The sequence below is a fragment of the Scylla paramamosain genome, chromosome 19 (genome assembly GCF_035594125.1).
Source record: "Scylla paramamosain isolate STU-SP2022 chromosome 19, ASM3559412v1, whole genome shotgun sequence".
Lineage (NCBI taxonomy): Eukaryota > Metazoa > Arthropoda > Malacostraca > Decapoda > Portunidae > Scylla > Scylla paramamosain.
This window is the reverse complement of record NC_087169.1, coordinates 4,232,117-4,240,799: the sequence shown is the minus strand read 5'-3', so window position 1 is coordinate 4,240,799 and position 8,683 is coordinate 4,232,117.

Here is an 8,683-nt window from a genome sequence, read left to right as displayed (position 1 = left end):
AGAGAATCACCATTAGAGCGGCCTTGACGGAACCCATGCTGGCGATCAGATAGAAGGTTGTGAATTGATAGATGTTTAAGAATCTTCCAGTTGAGGATAGATTCAAAAACTTTAGATATGCAGGAAATTAAAGAAATAGGACCGTAGTTTGAGGGATTAGAACGCTCAACCTTATTAGGAACAGGGTGAATGTAGGCAAACTTCCAGCAAGAAGGAAAGGGAGATGTTGACAAACAGAGCTGAAAGAGTTTGACTAGGCAAGGTGCAACCACAGAGGCACAGTTTCGAAAAACAATAGGAGGGATCCCATTAGGTCCATAGGCCTTCCGAGGGTTCAGGCCAGCGAGGGTATGGAAAACATCATTATGAAGAATTTTAATAAGTAGCATGAAGTAGTTAGAGGGTGGAAGAGAGGGAGGAGCAAGTCCAGAATCGTCCAAGGTAGAGTTTTTAGCAAAGGTCTGAGCGAGGAGTTCAGCTTTAGAAATAGATATGATAGCAGTGGTGCCATCTGGTTGAAATGAAGGAGGGAAAGAAGAAGAAACAAAGTAATTGGTAATATTTTTGGCTAGATACCAGAAGTCACGAGGGGAGTTAGATCTTGAAAGATTTTGACACTTTCTGTTAATGAAGGAGTTTTTGGCTTGTTGGAGAACAGACTTGGCATGGTTCCAGGCACAAATATAAAGTGCATGAGATTCTGGTGATGGAAGGCTAAAGTAACTTTTGTGGGCCACCTCTCTATCATGTATAGCACGAGAACAAGCTATGTTGAACCAAGGTTTGGAAGGTTCAGGTCGAGAAAAGCAGTGAGGAATGTACGCCTCCATGCCAGAAACTATCAACTCTGTTATGCGCTCAGCACACAAAGACAGGTCTCTGACACGGAAAATCAGCAAAATACCTCCTCAAGACTTCCAGATTAACAGAGGCACCTTCGCTTAGTCAAGAAGGTTGGGCGTATCTACAATACGGTCAGGAATACGAGGAGGGTGTTGCACCAATTGCTTTAGGTCGTGGAGGATAGCAAATTTGAAGGCTAGTTCACCAGGATGGTCAGTCAGTCAGAGATAAATTTAATTTGAGAGTGACTCTCTAATCTTGGCTGGGTGGAAAACTCGGAAGATTCAAGGGCGTGGGCATGAGAGCAGGTTAAATCGGCGTGCTCATAAACGCAACATCCAGCTTTCTACCGAAAATGAGGATAGAGAAAGTATGAGGGAACAGAAAAGGGGTTACTGTCAATTGCCTCTGACATCTGAGTTTCAGTGAGGAAAAGAAGATGAGGTTTAGAAGAGGAGAGGTAGTGCTCTACAGATTTAAAATTAAATCTTAGACCACGAATGTTGAGGGGCATGTCAAGACACTTAGGGTCGTCGACAGAAAGGTAGTCTGACCTGGGGACATTTGTGGTCCCCTCTCCAGATGGGGAGTCCAAGGCTGGTATATATACATATATGTATGTATATATATATATATATATATATATATATATATATATATATATATATATATATATATATATATATATATATATATATATATATATATATATATATATATATATATATATATATATATATATATATATATATATATATATATATATATATATATATATATATATATATATATATATATATATATATATATATTAGGAGCTAGCCAAATAGAATGAAATTTTTATTAAACATTAACACGATAAAACACCTCTTAAGGCATCAATAAATAAAATTATTGAGGTACTATACATACATGAAATACTCTGAATTTCAAGCCGTGTTTCTAAACACATGGAAATATAAGCCTACCACATCTTATGTAAGCTGGGATGTGATTGGCTCTCCTCCAACACTAGAACCGTCTGGCGGCTACCAAATGCATTAACTCTTGTATCTTACCGTTGCTATGTCGTTGCTGGGTACCACTTTACCACCTTTTTGCGTAATGGTATCTTGGCCCTAATAAGAGTGTGTAGTTGATAAGTATGATTAATCCAGTCACGAGACTTTGGTACTCACCAGCCGCGCTCTACCAATTCCGTAAGGAACTGATTCCGACGGATACGCTGGCCCAAAGAACCGATTCCATGAATAATTAAATTATCGGTTCTTGCCCATCACTAGTGTGTAGTGTCCCTGGCAATGACAACAATTGGAAGGTAGTTTTGAATTTTTTTTCGTTTTGTAAGTACCAACATTCTTTACCAGGAAAGTACCATGGAATTTATTGCATGTAATATTTTGTTTCAATGAAGTACAAGAGGTTGAAAATGTGTTTGTTATGAAGAGGATCTCTCTCTCTCTCTCTCTCTCTCTCTCTCTCTCTCTCTCTCTCTCTCTCTCTCTCTCTCTCTCTCTCTCTCTCTCTCTCTCTCTCTCTCTCTCTCTCTCTCTCTCTCTCTCTCTCTCTCTCTCTCTCTCTCTCTCTCTCTATATATATATATATATATATATCTTTCTCTCTCTCTCGTCTCGTCATGGGATATTGTAAAGCTCCAAAATTTGTAGAAATCATGACTGAATTATTCACATTTTCAGATCCTCAACATGGATACCCACCTGGCTCAGCTGTTCTATCTATTGTCAGGCCACACTTGAATTTCATACCATGGCTAAACAACACCTCAAAATGCATATGTGCATAGAACATTTTCCTCTTAGAATGATGTGTACTTTCACCTCTGGCAGTATTCGCAGAAATTCGTGTTACATCCAGTATTTCCCTTCTCATGCCACTATTATGTGGCAATGTCACTTGCGGCCAGCTATAGTTCCATATCTCAGTCTTTTCTTGTGACCTCTAGCTTCGTCAGTGTTTATGTTGCGGGTTGTGTACTGGAGATAAGGTGTTTATGGATCTGGGTTGCGAAATCTTATGGGATCCTGAAAAGTCTTTAACTTTACGAAGAAATCTGGCACCCTAAGTGTTTAGTGAATTGCTCTTAGCAGAGATACAAAATTCTAAAGGACTCAGGAGGCTCGCAACTCTTAAGTGAATCCCGATCCTGATGCCTAAGAGTGTATGATAATCACACTTTTCACGGCAGATGCGACAGAACACAACTGAGTGTGTGTTTGGCGAATGAGGGAGTTTGCAGGGTATTAGTGCGTTCGTACACCGAAATACTGTTTGTGAATCGATGCAAAAATTGTTTGAAAAACCTGTTCGTTAACTATTTTTTTTCGTGAATAGGAACTTTTGTGAACCGAGGTTCCACTATGAAATGCTATTTCAGTGTTTTTTACATATATGCTTCACTTAGCATTGCCCACCTCTTCGGAGTTAATGGGTCACTCCTCCCTTGCCAAACACCACCACCATCACCTTCTTGAAAAAGGCCAGACAAGTCTGTAACTAGTATTCTGATAACTAGACACTACACAACAATTAGCAACCAAAGCAGAGCCATGATTGAGCCTCTATGCACTGGCACAGGAATGACTGATGAATGTGTTATTGGAATGTATTGTGGGATGTCCTGGAAACAAATGGAGAGAATGGACTGCTGCTACGTGTGTGGTGTTCTACAAAGACTGGTGTCTCTGCTACAAAGACACATATGAGTTGTAGTGCACATAAAGGTGTGAAATAAAGTTTAGTGTCATGCAGTCCACTTACCTACCTGTATGTGATGTTTGTCCCTAAAAACTCTCACAAAGGAATGGCAGTGAAAAGTACCCATTTATATTCGCCTGTGCAGCTCTACTCATCTCACCCTGCTCTCATACATTCCAGCAAGGCATTCCTTCTTCCTCAAGTCCACAGGTTCGGCCACACCAGATGTTTCAGCATTTTCTACACTTGTAAAGATATTAACAAAATGCAAATGTATATGATGATGGCCCTTTATGAGACTAGACCTTAATAGGCTGAAAAGTCGGGAAATATCATGACAGAGAAAAATCAAGGGAAGATGAAAGGATAAGGTGAAGGAATCTGTATATGAGTGAGAGTTGTCAGTGAAGACAGATGATTTGAGGAAACCAGGAGGGAGTATTGGCAAAGGGAGAAGTGAAGTGTCTTCTGCCAGGGCCATTCCTCCTGAGAGATGCTGTTATGATGCAGGAACAAACGGAACACAGAGCATGAGGAGAACTAGGTAAAGAAACAGACAGTGACTAGAGTAATGAACAGAACAAAGGTACAAGTACAGGGACATATCTTGCAATAAACTCCTGCCAACAGTGACAAGTGTCAAAACTCACCCTTGGAAACAGCAGATGTGCCACTTACTACAAGTCTGGTAAAGGTGAAATGAAGGGAAAGAAACACCAGCGCACTGATTCACAATAAAGGCCATCCATCGTGGATATCCAGAGGAGGGTGAGGGGAAAAAGGGCAAAAGGGGTCAGGTGTATTGATACATTACGAAACGTTACATATGATTTTTTGTAAGTATTGATATATTATGAAACTTTAATATGATTTTTTTTTTTGTCTCCTTCACAGATAAATTCTGCATATGCTCTTGAGGACCACACTTCCTGAAAGGAAGGTACAACACACTTTTACCATTATTATTGTATGAGTAAGAAAAGCAACAGTTGACTGCTGGGAAACTTATAATATAACTGTACAGTATGCCTGAGTCAGGCGGCAAACAGACACATAGCCGTTTGGAAAGAAGGCAGTAGAGGAGTAATCCAAAATGGAAAGACCAACATCACAAACATAACTTAAATTGCCTTTCAATGTAGTTTTGAAGCAGCTCTTACTTAAATCCTGTGTGTAGTAGTGATAAGTTATAAAGTTACAGGATGTATAATTCCAATACTCAATTAACAATTTAGTATTTATCCTTGAGGAAAACCCTATATTTGTGTATTGTATTTCTGATATACTGAAGAAATTTTGCTCAGTGTTGAGTCATGACTGTCAACAGCAATGAGGTGCTTGTATGCCAACCTTTTGGGTATCGTGTATAGCAAAGAAGAAAGGGCACACCAGCATGTAGTACAGTAATGTAGCACAACAATTCCCCTGAAAGGAGTGATGCATGAGATATAGACAAAGTTATTCTAGCCTTGGAAATCTTGAGGTAATGTACAAGTAAAACAAGCAGGAAAGGTTTCCCACTCAGGCGAACACACACCAGGTTCGGGTGCAGCAGTCTCCCCGGCACACACACTGCTGGCTGGAGCGGCTGACACAGGCGTCTGTTTAGCCTGTATCACGGCTGTTGGTCCTGGCCAGTGTGCTGAGCCTGGCCATTATTTAACAGCAAAGTTCATCTGGGACAACATTACCAAACCTGTAATGCTGTTATGTAGACTAACGTTGTAATGACCGGCTTGTCTGACGAGACCACCGAGTAGAGAATCAATGTTGAGGAATGAGACAGTGGAGACGACTCCACACAGTGCCTGCATCAGCCTGTCCTAGCCTCATCACACACTAATGGCTATCATATTGAACCATTATCACTCACCATACAGAGACAGATGCATACTCTCCTGATAATCCCACATTGTCTTAATAGTCCCACACAGTCCTGATTAACTTTATACAAATTATCAAAAAAAAAAAAAAAAAGTGAGGTCACCGTGTAACAAAATTTTAAGTTTTTTTCCTAATTGTGTTTATCTAGAAATAAAAGAAAATCACAATTATTCACTTTGAATGTTTTTTTTTCTGATCTGGACAGCGATGTTTTGAAACTAACCTGCTATAAAGTCATTGATCCAGATTTCAGAGGCACAACTGAGGAGAGAAACCCTTACTACTCTAACCAAAATGACGTCAACGACTTGATCAGAGGTCTTGGTCTTACTATACCTTTCGAGCTTTTGACGTCGAGACTCAAGCAGTGGAAATTGATAGATAAAAGTGTGAAAATATCAGGTCAAAGAAAGTTTTTTTCACTCATCAAGATAAGATTTGTTTTTGCCACGATGTGACCGGTCTGTTTGAGGGAATTGGAATGGCCTGTAACCCCAGTGAGTGGCGCCTCTTCATCGACAACTCGTGCAGGAGCCTCAAAGCAGTGCTATTTTATAGCGGAAACATGTATTCATCACTTCCCCTAGCTCACTATGTCCAGCTCAAAGAGGAATACAGTAGTGTCAAGATCTTGCTAGATGACTTGAAATATGAAGGGTACAGTTGGGAAGTTACCAAGTTTCCTTGTTACCTTTACGTTTGGGACAACAAGGACACCGCGGCACACTACCACAAGAGGGACTGGCCACAGCGGACCGAGTTTAGTGTCAGGAAGAACAACGTCAAATGGGAGCCATTGGTAGTCCCCAGTAATGTACTGTTTCCTCCACTGCATTTAAAACTGTGCCTTATGAAATAATTCGTTAGAGCTCTAAATAAGAAGTCTGCAGCTTTCAAGTATCTCCAAGATTTCATCTCTAAACTGTCTGCGGCAAAAATGGATGCCGTTGTCTTCGTTGGTCCACAAATAAAGAAGGTCATGGAGTGCAAGGAGATCCTCAATAAGGTCACTGAGACGGAGGAAGCAGCGGGGAACAGCTTTATTGCAGTGATTCTTGGTTTCTTGGGATTCGGAATCACATAGCCGAAAACTATGTGGAGCTTGCTGAGACCTTGGTAGGAAACTAAGGTAAGATGGGATGCAGGATATCCCTCAAAATCCATGTCCTTGTCGTTTATCTTCATAAATTTAAGAACATGGGGGCGAGCGCTTCCACCAGGATATATTGGACTTTGAACGCCGCTACCAAGGATCGTGTGATGAAAACATGATGGTAGACTATATTTAGGGGCTGATTCGTGAAAGTAATATACAGTATCAGCGTAAATCGCGGAAAACTACTTAGTTATAATGTTTTATCTTCTCATTTTTGTAATCCCAGAATAAACAAATGTTACTTTTTATATCATGTGGCGTTTTGTTTTATCATTGTGCAAATGAAAGTTCAAATTCGCCACTCTCTCCCAGTGGGAATAGGTAAATTTCATAAAAGTTATTATCCTGGCCACAAAAAGCAATGTGAAAAATAAATACCATGTTTTCTAGGCATAAACAAATCGAAAATAACAGTTGTTATCCAAGGACAAAAATCGTGTAACACAATGTTATCAAATCAAAACTGAAAGTAACAGATACCAACTTCCATTGATATTTTGAAATATTCAATGATACAGTAAGGACAGTAAGAAAATTAAATGCATGAACATGAATACTGATAAATGATGCAAGTTTGAAGATTAACAAAATTGAAAAGAATATTATGTTAAAGCTAGACTATGTGCAGTTTTTGTCCCCATATTACAGGAAGGATATATGTATTATTAGAATTAGTACAGAAGAGAATGTCTAAAAAAGAATTTTTAAAAGGATGCCGGGGACAAGGGGTATTTCTTAAGAAACGGGACAATCCATTAAATTTACATTCATTAGAGAAAGATATGTTAAAAGTGGACCTGATAGAAGTCTTTAAGCTGTGTAGGTGTTATAACAAAGGGGACTTAAGCATTTCTTAGCTTCAGTAATCAGTATAGAACAAGAAATAACGAGTTGAAGCTTGAAAAGTTTAGATTTAAGAAATATAAATTAATTATTTGTCAAATAGAGTGATAGATGAATGGAAAATAATCAGTAGTCAGATTATTAGTGTTGAGTCATCAGGGAGCTTTAAAAGATTAGATAATTTTATGATGAGGCGATAGGTGTAAATAAGTAGGTGTGTTTTATACTGTGATTGCTATGTTTAGGATGGCTTCTTGCGGCTTCTTTTATTTTCTCATGTTCTTATGTTAATACAACAACAACACCAACAACAACAACAACAAAAACAACAACGACAATAACAACAATAACAATAATACATCACCACCATCACCAACAACAATGCAACAACAACAACAACAACAACAACAACAACAACAACAATGCAACAACAACAACAACAACAACAACAACAACAACAACAAAAACAATACAGCACCACCACTCCCATCACCAAGTCCAAAAACAACAACAACAATACAACACCATCATCACCAACAACAATACAACGACAACAGTACAACATCAACAACAACAACAACAACAAGGCACCACCACCACCACCACCACGTTCAACAACAACAACAACAAATTACCACCGCCTCCACCTCCGACAACAACAACAACAACAACAACAGCAATGACAAAAACAATAATGCACCACCACCACGTCCAACAACAACAACAACAACAACAACACATCACCACTCCCACCACCTTCGATAACAACAACAACAACAACAACAACAACAACAAAACACCACAACCAACAACAAAAATATCAACAAGAAAACACCACAACCACCACCACCAACGACATCATCATTATACCACCACCATCACCACCACCACCACCACCACCACCACCACCACCACCACCACCATCAACAACAACAACAACAACAAGTGCTACTACTACTACTACTACAACAACTACTACGACTACTACTACTACTACTACTACTACTACTATTACTACTACTACTACTACTACTAATACTACTACTAGTACACTCCCAGAGATGAAGGAAACATTTATCTCATGAAATATGGGAAAGATACAGCTGCAAAACATCTTTTGAGTCACACAAGAAAAAAAAAAAGCACACACACACACACACACGTACACACACACACACACACACACACACACACACACACACACACACACACACACACACGTACACCTACACACACACACAC